Source organism: Lithobates pipiens, unplaced genomic scaffold (assembly GCF_037356315.1).
Source record: "Lithobates pipiens isolate NorthernLeopardFrog02 unplaced genomic scaffold, aLitPip1_a1.2 Scaffold_30, whole genome shotgun sequence".
Classification (NCBI taxonomy): domain Eukaryota; kingdom Metazoa; phylum Chordata; class Amphibia; order Anura; family Ranidae; genus Lithobates; species Lithobates pipiens.
Window position 1 is genome coordinate 78,236,101 of NW_027507791.1, and position 18,404 is coordinate 78,254,504.

Here is an 18,404-nt window from a genome sequence, read left to right on the forward strand (position 1 = left end):
ATAGGCCACGCTTTAAAAACCTTTACAGGTTACCAGTTTAAATGGCAACAAACTTTGAAATTCCAAAATCTCCATAGGCCACTCTTTAAAAACCCTTACAGGTTACCAGTTTAGAGTTACAGAGGAGGGCTGGTGCTAGTATCATTGCTCTCACTCTGGCATTCATAGCAATACCTCACACATTTGGTGCAATCGCCATTTAGACCCCTTTCACACCACACCGCCCATAGCGTGGGCAGTAAAATGCCGCTGTTTTTAGTGGCGTTTTACCGCCGGATTTGCGGCGGATTTACGGCGCATTTCGGCCGCTAGCGGGGAGCTTTTACCCCCCGCTATCGGGCGAGAAAGGGTTAAAACCGCCGGCAATACGCTGAAATAGCAGCGTTTTGCCAGCGGTATTACATCGCTGCCCCATTGATTTCAATGGGGAGCAGCAGTGGAGGAGCGGTAAACACACCGCTCCTTCACCGCTCCAAAGAAGCTGCTGGCAGGACATTTTCCTGATGTCCTGCCAGCGCACCGCTGTAGTGTGAAAGCCCTCAGGGCTTTCACACTACATACAATGGTGCAGCTTCTTTAGGGCGGATTGCAGGTGCTATTTCTAACGCTATAGCGCCTGCAAAATGCTCTGGTGTGAAAGGGGTCTTAGGCACGCGTAAGGCCCAACCTTTGTCCGCAAGCACAGGGGGACAGGGTGCTCTACATTTCTTTAGTTTTTTTGCTTTACACAGTTTTTTGTTTTATTAACCACTTTTATTGCTGTCACGAGGGATGTAAACATCCCTCGTGACAGCAATAGGCATGTGATAGATACTCTTTATGGAGAGATCTGGGGTCTATTAGACCCCGGATGTTCCCTCTGTCCTTAAAGAGGAAGTAAACCCTGATGGGTTTTACCTATTTACTTTGCCCCTGCAAAGTAAAAGCATAATGTGCTAGTATGCATCACATACTAGCTCATTATGTGACACTTACCTGCAAACGAAGCCCGTGCCATCCCTGCTGATTACCCCATCCATGTTCGCCCCTCTTCCTTATGGGGCCATGGACTCCGGCTCTGTGACTGGCTGGAGTCGCCTGTAACAGCACTCGCTCGTGAAGAAATGGCACAGGAGGCTGTTTCTTGACATCATCGGTGCAAAACAGTAAATTTCTCCTAAACGGCGCATGTTTAGGAAATAGTTACAGTACCTATAGGTAAGCCTTATTCTAGGCTTACCTATAAGTATAACTTGCAGAGAGGTTTACAACCTCTTTAAAGACATCTTAAACTTCATAATCTTTATTGAATCATTTTTCATTATACATCTTATCATACAATTCTACACTCACCCCCTCCCTCTCTCCCCACCAGTCCGGAGTAAAAATAATAAACCTATGAGGTACAAGTTTCTTGGATGTTTGTTGAGTGGGAGGCCCTAATATCTTCTACCCAACCCCCATTATATTACTCCAATCACCTCTCTCAGCCACCTCATACCAACCAAAATGGAAGAGCACGTCTCAGGTGTGGGAATTACAGGACTCAAGTGAGTAAAACTGGGGGGCTAGGGGGCTGGTCATTGACAGAAGTTTTTTCACCTTAATGCATAGGATGCATTAAGGTGAAAAAAACATGAGGGTTTACAACCCCTTTAACCACTTAACAACCGCCCTATAGCCGAATGACGGCTACAGGGCGGTTTCTTAACTCTGGGAGGCCGTCATATGACGTCCTCCCAGAATTCCGCTCTCGCACGCCCCCTGGGGCTCGCACTCGAGAGCATCCGCATCACGGATCACGGTAAACGGCCGCTCGTAGCGGCCGTTTACCACGTGATCGCTCCGTCAAATGACGGAGTGATCACTTGTAAACAAACCGGCGTCATGTTATGACGCCGGTTCCTCCCTCCCCCTCTCTGTACCGATCGGAACAGCGGAGGGGGAAGAGATCGGTGTCAGCAGCGATGTGGGCTGCATCTGCAGTGCCCACATCGCTGCTCACCGAAAATTAACCCCTCAATTCCCTGCAAATACTCTGCAATACCCTGCCATTACTCTGCATTACTGTGCAATACCCTGCAATACTCTGCAATACCCTGCAATACTCTGCATTGCCCTGCAATACTCTGCAATACCCTGCAATACTCTGCAATACCCTGCAATACCCTGCATTACTCTGCATTACTCTGCAATACTCTGCAATACTCTGCATTACACTGCATTACACTGCATTACTCTGCATTACTCTGCATTACTCTGCAATACTCTGCAATACTCTGCATTACACTGCAATACTCTGCATTACACTGCAATACTCTGCGTTACACTGCAATACTCTGCAATACTCTGCAATGCCCTGCATTACTCTGCAATACCCTGCATTACTCTGCAATACCCTGCAATACTCTGCAATACCCTGCAATACCCTGCAATACTCTGCAATACTCTGCAACACTCTGCAATACCCTGCAACGCTCTGCAACACCCGCCAATACCCTGCAACACTCTGCAATGCTCTGCAACACCCGCCAATATCGTGCAACACTCTGCAATGCTCTGCAACACCCTCCAATATCCTGCAATGCTCTGCAACGCAATACTCTGCAACGCCATACTCTGAGATACCCAGCCATACTCTGAGATACCCAGCCATACCCAGCCATAGTCGGGGATACCCTGCAATACCCAGCTATAGACACCCCCCCCCCCCCCTCCCGCTGCCCTCCGGTGCTTCTACCGACTCGCCAATACGATCAAATCCAGAATCATTTTTTTTTTCAGGCTTCCCAGCTTAGAGATGAGATGCGGGGTCTTATTGACCCCATATCTCACTGTAAAGAGGACCTGTCATGCCATATTCCTATTACAAGGTATGTTTACATTCCTTGTAATAGGAATAAAAGTGATCAAAAAATTTATTTTTGGGGAACAAAATGTCAAACTAAAATAAATAAAGTAAAATGAACAATACATTTTTTTTTTTTTAAAGTGCCCCTGTCCCCATGTGCTCGCATGCAGAAGCGAACGCATACGTAAGTCCCACCCACATATGAAAACGGTGTTCAAACCACACATGTGAGGTATCACTGCGAACGTTAGAGCGAGAGCAATAATTCTAGCCCTAGACCTCCTCTGTAACTCAAAACATATGACCAGTAAAAAAAAATTAAATCGTCGCCTATGGGGATTTTTAAGTAGCGACGTTTGGCCTGTGCAATTTTTAAGAGTGACATGTTAGGTATCGATTTACTCGGTGTAACTTCATCTTTCACATTATGCAAAAATTGGGCTAACTTTACTGTGTTTTTTTTTTTAAGCACAAAAAAAAGCATTCGAAAAATTGCTGCGCAAATACCGTGCGAGATAAAACGTTGCAACGACCACCATTGTATTCTCCAGGGTGTTTGCTAAAAAAACATATATAATGTTTTGGGATTCGATGTAATTTTCTAGCAAATAAATGATGATTTTTACATGTAGGAGAGAAATGTCAGAATTGTCCTGGGTGCTCCAGAACGCCTGATGGCGTTCCCTGCATGTTGGGCCTCTGTATGTGGCCACACTGTGTAAAAGTCTCACACATGTGGTATCACCGTACTCGGGAGTAATAGCAGAATGTGTTTTGGGGTGTAATTTGTGGTATGCATATGCTGTGTGAGAAATAAACTGATAATATGACAATTTTGTGAAAAAAAAAAAAAAGTAAAAAAAATCTTGATTTTGCAAAGAATTGTGGGAAAAAATGACAACTTCAAAAAACTCATAATGCCTCTTAGGCTGGGTTCACACCACAGCGATGCGGGAACGCCGCAAATCCGCGGCGTTTTCCCGCATCGCATTACTCCCGCCGGCAGTTCACACTGCCCTATGCGAACGGCTGGGAGTGTCAATGATATGTTAATGACACCCCCAGATCCGTCCGCATATCGCAGTGCGATCTGCCGACTCGCACAGGAATCGGATCGCATGGTGTGAACACCCATGCGATCCGATTCTGTTGCGGACCAAAAAAAGGGTCCCGTGCGAGTTTGCTGCGGGAGTAATGTGAATTCAGCCATACTATCTGTATGGCTGAACTCGCATCGCTACGGAGATCGGATGTGATTTGCACTGCAGTGCGGGTGCGAATCACATCCGGATCTCCCCCCGCAGCAGTGTGAACCCAGCCTTACTAAATACCTTGGAATGTCTTCTTTCCAAAAAGGGGTCATTTGGGGGGTATTTGTACTTTTCTGGCATGTTAGGGTCTCAAGAATTGAAATAGGCCGTCAGTACTTCAGGTGTGATCAATTTTCAGATATTGGCACCATAGCTTGTGGACTCTATAACTTTCACAAAGACCAAATAATATCCACCAATTTGTACTTATTTTTACCAAAGATATGTAGTAGTATAAATTTTGGCCAAAATTTATGAAGAAAAAATTACTAATCTGCTAAATTTTATAACAGAAACAAAGAAAAATTCATTTTTTTACAGAATTTTCTGTATTTTTTCTTTTATAGCACAAAAAATAAAAAACCCAGTGGTGATTAAATACCACCAAAAGAAAGCTCCATTTGTGTGAAAAAAAGGACAAAAATTTCATAAGGGTACAGTGTTGCATGACTGAGTAATTGTCATTCAAAATGTGAGAGCACCGAAAGCTGAAAATTGGTCTGGTTATTAAGGGTGTTTAAGTGCCCAGTGGTCAAGTGGTTAAGGTGAAAAACAACGAGGGTTTACAACTCCTTTAAGGGGAAAAACAAGGGTTTACAACCCATTTAAGGGGACAAACAAGGAGGGTTTACAACCCCTGTAAGCCTAGTACACAATGAAAATGTCCGTATTCTGTTCGGTAGTACATTGCTTTTGATCGATCCGATATTGACTGTTCAAATGAAAATTTACGAAGGTACATGTTGGAAAATGCTTCTCAGTTAACATAACATTCAATTTTTGTTTAATTAGTACAGTATCCATCCTATAAAAAATAGATGAGCAAGTCTGTGCATGATTGGAAACAAAGTATACGACCATAGACTAGACATAGACCGTCGATACGAATTTGGGAAGTTGTCCTCTGTCATTCATGAATTTTCGTAGCATTTTAGGAATTCTTATTGTCAACATGATGTGGACACAAAAAATGCTGGTGAGCGATCGCCCGATTTTCTAATAGTGTGTACTAAGTTTAACCAATGACAACAACAACAAAAAAAAACACACCACTTATTGTTTGGGTTCAGCTGAACAATAACAGACATTATTTATTTTTTAGCCTTGTTTCTGCAAAATCGCAGGTTTGGCTAGAAAAACTCTCTATGAGAGACAACATACCAGGAAACCCTCCGCAGTCACTTTTGCCAGTAATTCAGGCAAGCATCTAACCTTTAGTTTATAGATGAAATTTTGCTGCCAATTATAGATAACGCTATTCCAAAAAGTCAGGGATATATCATAAAATTGGCAAGTACGCTGAAATCTGAGCACCTAAAATGGATTCTAAGTGTATATTACATTACCGAACAAGGCAATCTTCCTTTTAAAACACATCAAGATATCACACTCTGCATTAAAGCTGATACACAAGATGTTTAAACCATATGCCTAGTGCAGCATGATGAAAAACTGAAAATAATACATTGATGTCTCTCTGGAGCTACTGGATTATTATGGAGCTTTAAAGGGGTTGTAAACCCTCGTTTTTTTTCACCTTAATGCATGCTATGCATTAAAGTGAAAAAACACCTGGCAGTCATCGCCCCCCCCCCAGGCCCCATCTTACTTACCTGAGCCCCTTCATCTCTTTGGCGGGGATGCGCTGTCCCTCTCTCCATGGGGTCCCGGCTCTTGATTGGATAGATTGATTGCAGCGCAGTGATTGACTCCCGCTGTTGTCAATCAAATACAATGACGCAGGATCCGGGGGCAGGGCCCAGTCCTCCATTCATATCTGTGGACGCAAATGCTGGACTCGGGAGAGCGCTTTTCCTAGGGGGTTATCTGATGCGGGGAGGAGCCACAACAGCTTCTTGGGGACCCCAGAAGAGGATGTTCGGGGCCACTCTGTGCAAAACGAGCTGCCCAGTGGAGGTAAGTATGATATGTTTGTTATTTTTTTTTAAACTTCTGTTTATTAAAGTTTTCAATTTTATAAGAACATATACAACACAAGTTGGGTCCTGTTAACATAACAGTAGCCCAACCATTGGCCTCACAGGGCCTAACATCCTAGTACTATCATTTTCTACTATCTACCCCCCCCTCCCCACCCCCCTGTTTGTCACAACTCAGCCCCCCTGATTCTCGGACTGTTACCTCGGATCCAGGTTCCTGCATCATCTTTGGAAACTAACAAAAAATCCGTGTGCATACATACCAGCAACCTCCACTACAATGCTAATATTACTTATATCAGTTCGTTACATTGCATACATTCCCCATTTTATCACCTCCCCGCTACCTTCAAGCTGTCTTCTACAGGACCTTGTTACCGTATCCATCCCTGCCACATTATGTGCCCCGGGACTCAGGGCTCTCCCACTCAGCCCACAGTACCATCCATTTCATACCAAGCTCTCCAGACCCTATCAAATTTCTTCCCATTTCCTCGCACCCTGTATGTTGTTTTATAATACGGTAACATAGAATTGATTAGATGTTTCCAAAAGATAATGTCCGGCCTGTTTGTTCTTCCACTCAAGTAGTATGGCCTTTTTACCATAGAATAGCAGGATGGTGATCAGCGTTCGTAAAGCCCTGGATGGAACCACCTCCTCTACCAGCCCTAACAAGCAAACCCTCACCGTCAGGGGGATCGGTACCGCCACTACTTCCGAGATACACGTGATAACCTCCTGCCAAAACCCCCTAATGTGCGCACAGCTCCAGAATACATGGTCAGCATCAGCTGGAGAGAAAGCACATCTCCAACACTCTGCCGTTGCCAGTCCATATAACCTGGCTATTCTGGCCGGCGTGTAGTAGCTTCTATGTAAGAACTTAAATTGGATTAGGCGATCCCTAGCTGATACAAGATGCTGAAAGGGCTGTGTCCAGAGATCATCCCAGTCCTCTGCCTGAATATCGGGGACTTCTACTTCCCATTTGGTCCTGCACTTAGTTACCGCCTTAGGCGAACGTTTAAAAAGTTCCTTGTACGTTACTGAGAGCGTTTTAGACAGGTCCTCCCGGGACAGCATTGATTCGAGCGTCGAGGGTAGAGATTCCACCCTCAACTCCTCAAATTGAGCTTGATATGCGTGCCGAATTTGAAAAAAACTGAAAAAATATGAGTTAGGCAAATCGTGTCTAGCAGCTGCGAAAACGTTTGCAAGTCCCCTAGGTTTGTGATGTCCCCGAGTGTCTTTATTCCTTTAACCGCCCATAGCATGGGATCGGGTAAACCATAGAAATGCGGGAGCTTCCTATTCATCCATAGTGGGGTGGAGGGGGATATACTCGTATAGCTAGGGGCTGCCAAGTTTTGCGCCTTCTCCCATGCCCTAATCGTGGCAGTCATGGTTAACGTGATGGGCAAATCCGAATTGGTCCCCCTAAAAAGTGCCAAACGTAGGCTTTCGTAGGATCCTAAATGAGCGGCTTCCAGTACAGTAGGCGCATCACCTTCGTCAGTAATTAGCCACCGGCGCGCAAACACCATCTGGCCCGCAAGGTAGTATTTAAACCAATCTGGTACTGCTAGGCCACCCCCGTCCGTTGGCTCCTGCAGGACCTTCAACCCTATCCTAGGTGGTTTTGGTGTCCAGAGAAATGCATTAATAACTCCCTCCAATTGTATGAAAAAGGACATTGGTATCCAGACCGGCGCATGCCGGAGAAAATACAGGATTACCGGAAGCAGTTTCATTTTGAGTAAGCTGATCCTGCCCATAAGGGACAGGGGCAGTTTGGTCCAGGACTGCGTTTTTTGCTTAAGGAGTCCTACTAAGGGAAGTAAGTTAAGGGAGAGATAGTCTCGCACCCGTGGAGTGACCGTCACGTCTAAGTATTTAATAGATTCCACCCATCGAAGTGGCAAGTCTGGATCCATCCTTTCCCTGGCCTTTTCGTCCACTGGTAGGATGGACGACTTAGTCCAGTTCACTCTAAGACCCGAATAAATGGCAAATGTATCGAAGATAGCCAACACTGCCTTCAGGGATTCCTCCAGGTCACTAAGAAACAATAGCATATCATCTGCATAAAGGGTCACTGTTTCTCTAATAGACCCCACTCTAATAGCTTGTACCTCCTCTGCTGACCTGAGTGCGATAGCCAGAGGCCCCATGGCCAGAGCGAAAAGAAAAGAAGATAACGGGCAACCCTGCCTGGTGCCCCTGCCCACCGCAAAAAACTCAGAGGTCCATGATCCCATTCTAATGGCCACCTTAGGATTAGTGTACAACATGGCTACCCATTTACAAAACTGTGGCCCAAAACCCATGACCTTTAACACTTTAAGCATATACTCCCAATCAATAGAATCAAATGCTTTTTCTATGTCTATGGACACTACTATTCTACTGTCAGAGTCCATTGGCGGTAGTTGTAGATGTGTAAAAAGTCTCCGTATGTTCGTGTCCGTCGATTTGCCAGGCATGAACCCCGTCTGGTCACTATTGACTATTGTCTGAATAACTTTGGCCAGTCTGGTCGCTAGAATTTTTGTGAGGACCTTAAGATCCATATTTAGGAGAGCTATGGGACGATAAGATGCACACTCCGTAGGATCCTTCCCCGGCTTTAACAGTAGAATCATATAAGCCTCCATCATTGAAGGCGGCAGGGAGGATACGTCAAAACAGTGTTGCAGCAGCCAATTAAATTGCAGGGCCAGCAACTCTACATTGGTTTTGTAAAATTCTATGGGAAAACCGTCTGAGCCTGGGGCCTTGTTGGGTGGGAACGAGAAGATAGCTTTCTGAATCTCCGTAAGCGTAATTGGGGAATCAAGGGTCAAGCAGTCCTCCTCCGCCAGTCTTGGAATGGGTAGTCCCCCTAATAGGGCATCCAGAGCTCCAGGGTCATACCTAGGAATGGGCATGTACAGTCTCGAAAAAAAGGACACAAACTCTTGCATTATTAATGTTGGGTCAGTAACCAAGTCTCCGGAACTAGTTCTAATTGTGGGAATGTGTACCAGGGGCGGCTGGTCAGCTACCAACATAGCCAGAAGCTTGCCATTTTTATTCCCTTCAGCAAACACCCTATGAGCATTATTAGTCCATTTAGAGCTAGTCAACTCCTTAATATGGAGAGACAGACGCCTCCTTGCCGCCAGTAGATGCTCAAGCGTGGTTCCAGTCGGGGAACCCACGTGTGCATCTGCGCTCTCCCTTTCCTGCTGCTTCAGCAGATTGAATTCCTCGTTGTCATTAACCCGAGTCGTTTTTATGGCCGATATACATTCACCCCTTGCAACTGCCTTAAAGGCATCCCAGACCATGGGTGGGTCCGTGGAGTCCATGTTCTCTGACCAGTAGTTGTTAAAGGCAGGTTCGAGCTGGGAAAGCACCTGTTCCTTCTGTAGCCAACTTGCAGACAACCTCCAACCCCTCTTCCCGGACCGGTCGGAAAGGACAGGGTGAGGGAGAGAGGATTATGGTCCGACAGGCCCCCCGGCAAATACTCCACCCTTTCCACACTGTGCATCAATCTACCATTTCCAAAGGCCAGATCAATTCTCGCTGCCGACCTATGTGCGGACGATATGTGAGAATAACATCTGGCCGTCGGGTGCTTCCACCTCCACAATTCCGTCAGCCCCACCACTGAAGCCCAATTCACCAGTTCCGTTGAACCTCCCCTCCCTGGGTTGGAGGAATCCAACACCGCATCCAGCGTAGTGTTGAAATCCCCCAACACCACCAGGGGTAAATGCAAAAATTCCGCCAGGCGGGCAAACATATCATATAATAGTTGAACCTGAAATGGGGGGGGGGTACATAAACATTGACCAACAGTAACTTCTGGTAACACACTTCCATCACCACCGCCACATACCGTCCCCCCTGATCAGTAATAACCTGATGTACCGTGCATGCAATGGCCTTGCTAATAAGCATTGACACTCCCCTCACAAATGTAGAGTATGTGGAATGTAGAGCTTTCTGAATCCACGGCTTCCGCATAGTCAACACTTTGGCTCCATCTAAATGGGTTTCCTGGAAAAATATTATATGTGGTTTAGATTGTTTCAAATATAGGAAAACCGAGGCCCTTTTAAATTTGTGGTTCAGGCCTCGGACGTTCCAAGACACAATCTCTAATCTATCCACCATCATCCCACAACAGCTTAACACAGATATCGTTCAGTGTATACCTTTCTCTCGCAGTCCGGACTACCGGTACCATGCCAGAATACCTTAACATAAGGAACCATACCCCATTCCCGAGTCTCTGAGCCGTGACAAACCGAAATCCCCCCCCCTGCTCTTATACCAGTCCCCTTTTTACAACCAAACCAAAGTGTCCTGATATTAAAGAGGAGGGCCGGTTATACAAAAAAAAAAAAAAAAGTCAGCAGCTGCAAACACTGCAGCTGCTGACTTAATCAACACACTCACCTGTCCAGGGTGCCCGCGATGTCGGCCGCCCTAGGCCGACCCGTCCCTCGGCTCTCGGGTCCCGGTGCTGCCATTCCTTGTAAGGGAAACAGGCAGTGGAGTCTTACGGCTTCACTGCCCGTTTCCTACTGCGCATGCGCGAGTCCCGCAGCTACTGCGCATGCGCGAGTCCCGCAGCTACTGCGCATGCGCGAGTCCCGCAGCGCTTTCTGAATGGGACGCGCTGTGTTCTGGAACACACAGTTCCCAGAACACAGCGCGACTCATTACCCAGAAGACGCCGCGACGAAGACAGAAGACAGAAGATCTCCGCGGAGGAGGAAGAGGAAGATTAGGAGAAAGTGCCTAGCAACAGGCATTTCTGGTAAGTAAAAAAAAAATTTTTTTTTATTTTTTTTTTTTATATTTTTTTGTAATTTTTAATATTTTTTTTGTTTTCAGGGTGGCCCTCCACTTTAAGCTTCCTCCCGTAACTAAAACAGCAAAAACTTGCGGTGAGGTCCAACTGCTGCAATCGAAAGTCTGGCAAAGTCTCCTCTGTCATGTCTTCCTCAATCCTAAGCTCCAGGAAGTAAGTAGACAGTTGGAGTGCAGCAAACACCAGGGCACAGACTTGTGCTAACAGATTTCCGTGAGACTGAGTGAGAAAGGGGAAAAAAGAATAAAAATGGGTAAAAAACTGAAAGAAAATTGCAGTGGGCTCCATGGCTGCTCCGGGTAAAACTCCACCCCTCCTCAGGAGACCCCATAATACCGCAATATGCGCCATGAACATCCTCCTCCCTTGCAGTGATTATTTCTAGCATCTCCCCAGGAAAAGCGGGAGGCTCCCGCTCCGCTCTACTATCATCTGATGGGGCTGCTCCGCTGGGGGTCCCCCGACACATGTCTGAGGCTCAACTGCCGAGTGGCGGAAAAACTCACAATGCTTCAGGAGTTTCGTCCTTGTCTGGGACAACTTTCACAGAACTGTGCAACAGGCACAACATACCGCAGCAGACGTGTGGGTTAGCATCCTCGCTCTCATTGTCCCGTGCCTTTAAGCCAATTCTTTGTCCATCCAGTCACAGGCCTCTGCAGAATTGTCAAAGAATTTCACACTGCCTTTGTATTGAATTCTGAGCCTGCTCGGGTACAGCATGCTGTATTGAATCTCCTTTGCACGGAGCCTCTTGCGGACATCAGTAAAGGAGCGGCGTTGTTGTTGCGTGGCGGCTGAGAAATCAGGGAAGAGCATCAACTTGGAGTTTTCATAAAGCAGCTCTTGTGTTCTTCTAGACTTAGCCAGGATCATGTCCCTATCCCTGTAGTTCAGGAATCTTACAAGAAAAGGTCGCGGGAATGCAACCAGCGGTCTCCTGCCCATTGGGACCCTGTGTGCCCTTTCCACCACATAGGTGGGGGGTAAATCTTCCAAAAGAGAATAATTTTTTGAACAGAGCCTCTGCAAACTCCACCGGCTAGTCCCCTTCTGATCCTTCTGGCAGGCCCACCACCCTGATATTGTTTCTCCTTTGACGGTCTTCGGCGTCATCTGCTCTGCGCTGGAGGGACCGTACCATATCGCAGAGTTCAGCTATATGTGCTTCCTGTGTATGTGTGGTGTCCTCAACTCCAGACACCCGGTCTTCCATCGTGGTGAGTCTGCCCCGGATCTTATCTAGATCGTGCCTTATCAGGGTACATTCCGATGACAAGTGATCAATGCGCCCCATCAGCTCAGACTTGCTGGCATTTATGGCTTCCAATATAGGCCGCGTGATCGCCTCTGTGTTCACCGCCACAGGATGGTCCTCAGCCCCTTCACCATCTGCACCCAGCCGTGCCACATTTTCATGCTGCTCCATCCCGTCCCACGGCCGCGCTGCACGCTGCTCAGCCCTCTGTGAAGACAAGATGGCGGGGGCGGGACTTCCGTCCGTGCCCTTCGTGGAGCGAGTGCGGCGTTGCTCTTTCTGGGCCTTGTGCTGTTGTTTAGAGGCCGATTAACGCATGTCCCGAGTCTGCTCACTTTCCCCCAGACAATGGTGCTTTTTATTCCTGGCTGTCTGTGCTCCAAGATCGCGGATTCATGCAGGATGTGCGGAGCTGTGGAGAAAAGCTGGCTGCCTCGATCACATCCGGTCACGCCCCCGATATGTTTGTTATTTAATTTTTAAAAAATCCTTTACAATCACTTTCATGGAAAATCTCTTCAGATAATATATACTTTTCTTTTTGTAAATGTACAGTGGGGACGGAAAGTATTCAGACCCCCTTAAATTTTTCACACTTTGTTATATTGCAGCTATTTGCTAAAATCATTTAAGTTTATTTTGTTTTCTCATTAATGTACACACTGCGCCCCATATTCATAGAAAAACACAGAATTGTTGACAATTCTGCAGATTTATTAACAAAAAGAAAAACTGAAATATCACATGGTCCTAAGTATTCAGACCCTTTGCTGTGACACTCATATATTTAACTCAGGTGCTGTCCATTTCTTCTGATCATTCTTGAGATGGTTCTAGACCTTCATTTGAGTCCAGCTCTGTTTGGACATCCTCTTCTGGGGTCCCTCGGCTCCTCCCTGCACCAGATAACCCCCTGGGAGAAGGACCTTCTGCCTTTACAACTCCTTAAAGTGGAGTTCCACCACCAAAAAAAAAATTATTAATGCTTAAAAAAAAATGTGAAGAATTTTTTTTTTTTACTCACCTCTAAATGCCTGTTGCTAGGGGGGCCCTCATAGTCTGCCTCCTTCGGTGCCTGGGCTCCTGACGTCACTTCCCTTGGTGCAGGAAGAGATATCGTCTCTCCCCCCTCCCCCATGTCAATCATCTGGGACACATGACAGGTCCCAGATGATTGCATTGACCAGTCACGGTGCGTGGCGTGGCTCTCACATGTGCAGTGGGTGCCCAGCTGTGAAAGCCACAGTTGGGCGCCCACAGTTAAAATGCAGACACAGCCAAGCGGAGGGGGAGACGAGCCAGGCTTCGATCCCCCACATTGCTGGTCCATGGGACAGGTAAAGCCCCATACACACTATCAGTTTTTCTGCTGAGTTTTTCCTTCAGGTTTACTAAAACCATGTAGTAGAAGGGCCTGCCTGATTGCATACACATTGAAACTCCTAAGGTTTGACCTCATATTATATGGTTTTGGTAAATCTGAAGGAAAAACTCAGCAGAAAAATTGATAGTGTATATGGGGCTTAAGTGTCCGATTATTAAAAGTCAGCAGCTGCAGCATTTGTAGCTGCTGACTTTATTTTTATTTTTTTAAGTGGAACACTGCTTTAAAGGGGTTGTAAAGGTTTGTTTTTTATTTTCTAAATAGGTTCCTTTAAGCTAGTGCATTGTTGGTTCACTTACCCTTTCCTTCGATTTCCCTTCTAAATGTTTTTTTTCTTTGTTTTCTTTGTCTGAATTTCTCACTTCCTGTTCCTCCTCAGTAAGCTGTTCAGTAAGCTGTTCTGGCTGACTAACCACCACTCAGATGATGGTGGGAAGTTTACTGAGGAGAAACAGGAAGTGAGATATTCAGACAAAGAAAAAAAACATTTAGAAGGGAAATCGAAGGAAAAGGTAAGTGAACCAACAATGCACTAGCTTAGAGGAACCTATGTAGAAAATAAAAAACTAACCTTTACAACCCCTTTAAGGCCTCAGTAAAAAAATCAAACAGCATTTTTCATTTAGTAGGGGGTTACGGTAAAGAATACGTCCCATTCAAGTGTACTGCAACCATATTCAATGCACGTACAGTAGTTGAGGGGTGTTGGGTCATAATTTTCAGTGAGGAGGTAACATATTGCTACCATGGTTAGCTTTCATAGGGTCAGCAATAATAGCCATATGTGTGATCAATCCCTTGTAGGGGCTTGACTTTTACAGAAAAAGTCATGATTTGCATACGGCAAAATATATTTCTGCATCTGCTGGTCCTTGGTGTGCCATTTTGACCTAAACATCCTTATGCATTTTTAAAGTAAGTGGTCTTTAAAAAAAAAAAAAAAAAAAAAAAAACCTGTGTCTTTCAAGAAGAAATCATTTAATAATTGTTCTTTTAATATTCAAAAGCATTCACTCTACTGATATTTATAGAATGAATGTCAGTGGCAAGACGTGTCAGATCTACTTTGAAAATGACATTTTCCATGTCCTCCATCTTTGCTGTGCAATTTTCGATTACAATAAAACGTCCATCAGAAAATCAAACTGAAAACCAGCGCTGTTTACTGGCACAGGGATCAATATCCGCTGCCTGCAATGTCTGCTTACGGTTTAGAATAGCGCACACCAGACTTGTTTTCAAAGACTCAAATTAATTTTGAAAGACACTCATTCATTAAGAGCGCTGGAGAAGCTGTTAACATGCATTGTGCTCACCATCAATGTCCGAGAATAATGGAAGGAAGCGCATACATTACATTTATTGTTTCCGGAGTCTGAAGACTAACAGGTTTGGACTAATACAGAGGGAGCAGAAAGTGCCAGGGTCAGCCGGCTCTCTATTCTGGCACTTAGTTATCACTGTAAACACACATACATACGTTAAAGAAGAACCCCAGCCAAAAATAACACACATAAAATGAACAGCCCATTACCATATCAAATGTGTGCTTTCTCTGGCCTAGTCTCTGTGTAAAGGGAAAGTATAGATTATCTTCACTGAGCACATTTATTTGAGCTATTAATGGCGTGTCTACCTTAAAGTGAACCTGTGCTTTGCCCATGAAGGTTAAAGCAGTTAAACCCAAAAGCAAAAAAACGTTAAAATATTGCAGCTTTCCGATCCCTAAAGTTTTACTAGACCCACAACAGTAAAAGCAGTCTGTATATGCAGTAAAGCATGCTTGTTATACTCACTGTGGAACATAAGGGGTTAATCCTCTGCATTGTGTAAAAAGGCTGTTTGATCCTGTCTCCTCTGATCATCCCATTCTTCCACTGTCCCCGATCTCATAGCTCCCAACTGTCCCTGATTTTGAGGGACTGTCTCTCATTTGGAACAAAGCCCATCTGTCCCTCTCTCCTACTCATTTGTCCCTTGATTTTGGTCTGATCTATATAGTTGTATATAAAATGCACTATTTATGTTTCAAAACTTGTTTCCCAGTGCTAAACCTTTCATCCAATTTCAAAATTGCTGCGTTTATAAATTCCACAAGTTAGTATAAAGGAATATTAGTGGTAAAAAAGAACTTGTAGGTTTAACCAATCATTTTATTTGTACAATACTCCTTTAAGGGCGTGTGGCAGGGGTGTGTCCTATTCTTACATACTTTTGCTAATAGGTGTTCCTCATTCCCATCTCAGAAAGTTGGGAGGTATGCCCAATCCTTCTCCTGATTATACAGAGCATTGGGGACACTTTGCACATGCTCAGTTTGATGGGTATTGCTAGCTTTCCTTGGGAGGATGCATGTGATCAGCACAGGGCCAATCAGTACTATCCAGACAGAGGGTCAGGGGTCTTGCAGTCTCATAGAGCAGTCAGAGGAGAATGAAAACTCCTCCTACAAGCTTTAATCAGTACTCGGCTGTACACTGATAGAAGTCACAACTATACTATATAGTGTTGATGAGAAAAGGTATTTAGCAGTTAATATTTTCTAAAATAATTGCATTTCCATGTTCTGTGTACTGTGGCAGACCAGATGTAGTGAATGCAGGGTCCAGGGTTTAATAACACTTTAAATGTGGTGGCTGCATTAGTATTCTTTTTTTTTTTAAGTTTTTGTCCTTTTTATCTGGGGATCGGGCCAGTAATTCTGTTATTTTTCAACTTTTTTTTAACAGAGCAGTGGCGGAATTACCAGGGTTGCAACAGTCGCACTTGCGATGGGACCCTGGCATTCCGCCAGTGTTGGGGGGCCCCAGCGGGGTTGCTGGTTGCACGGCTCTGAGCTGACAGTGTTTATCTCATGGAACAGCACAGAGCCATCTACCTCTCCGTCTTCTCTCGCACATGAGATAGACACTGTCAGCTCAGAGCCATGCTGAGAAGGCTTGCAGCACTGATGAGTACTGATAGGAGGCATTGATGGGCACTGATAGTAGACACTAATGGGCACTGATAGACTACATTGATGAGTACTGATAGGTAGCACTGATATGAGGCACTAATGGGCACTGATAGGCTGCACTAATGAGCACTGATAGTTGTTATTTATGGCCACTGATAGGCGGCACTGTAGGGCATTGATGAGCACTGAAAGGCAGAACTCATAGGCTACACTGATGGGCACTGATGAACACAGATAGGCAGAACTCTCACTCTCTCACACACACTCTCTCTCCCGTGCTGTGCGGGAGAGAGTGTGCGGAGTGCCGGGGAGCAGTCCCTTTCTTTTCTGTGGGCCTCTGAGTGTTTCATATCGAGACCACTGAACAGATTATTACCTTGGAAACACCGCTAAGGGATGGAGTGCTGACCCAGCTGAGGAAGGTTAACCTGGACGTCATCCATTTATCATTTATATATGCTTCATTCCATATATTTTCTGGTAAGCGCATTCAACATATGGTGACGGGTATCTCACGCGCCTTGGAAAGTGTTGAACCACTGTGGTGCTGTCATTTAAGAACACTTATGTCCGTCATTTGGATTCACCTGTGAACTTTTCTTAAATTGGACTATTTATTTTTATTTTTATTTTATGCCATTTTTGGCTTTTTTGGTCACCTTCACATTTTTTGTAGTCTATTACTTAATTGTACTAGTCTTTATTTTTTAATTTGAATTTATATTATATACCGTATGTAGGGGAGGGTTGGCGTGGCTTTGCATATTCTCTATTACTGTTGGGTGTCATATCACATTTATTGCTGCTGCCTATTTTTGTTAGTTTTGTTAATTTTACACTATTTATCCTAGCGCAGTTTACATTTTTTCCTATATATATATATATATATATATATATATATATATATATATATATATATATATATATATATATATATATAGATCAGTGGAACAGTGAAAATAAAGAAAAATATGAGGAAACTATAGTGAAAGTGAAAATAAACTGCTCAGTCCACTTCAGTTAATACCGCCTGTCTTTTTAAAGCATTAAAGGCTTCTTTTTTAGAAGTTATTTCACGACTGGAGTCCGTTTTTTCTTTTTACACTTGTGGCTCTGACAGGGCCATCTTTAATGTTGACTGGACCCTGGGCAAAAATTATCTTGGGGCCCCCCCCCCATGCCATTTCACTCTCCACCTGCTCTGAGGCATACAATAAATAGCAGCTAAACTTAAAATCACTTACTGTTTCAGATCAGGCATGCAAATGCGATTGGTTGCCAGTGGTTACAGTGTATTATTACTGCTTACTGACTGGTTGCTAGAGGTTACAGCACACATTACGGCTCCCTGATTAGTTGCTAGAGGTTACAGCAAATTATTTCTGCTTGTTAATTGGTTGCTAGAGATTATTGTACAGTAATACTGCTCACTGATTGGTTGCCCAGAGGTTACAGCACATCATCTCCTCACTGCAGGGGAGCATGATATACATAGGAATGCCGATAATGACATAACTCTGGACGGCCGCACTCCAAAGCTAAAACGATACTTTATTCAAATAATATTTAGGAACACAGCAAATTACATCACAGCAAAAGATGCTAACAGCTCACGCATTTCGCACTAAGTCTAGTGTTAACTCTAATGGTTCATACATATGAATACCGCCTTTATTTACATATCAATGCCGCCGACCACAGCTATTTACTTAGTAATGCTGCCACTATTTACATATGAATGTTGGTTATTTACATGTAAGCACAGGGTCTGCAGGTGAGTCATCTGTACACAAGAATAGGGCAGAGCTGAGCAGCATTAGTAGAAGCACTTCACACAGGACTAAACCGTCAAGGGA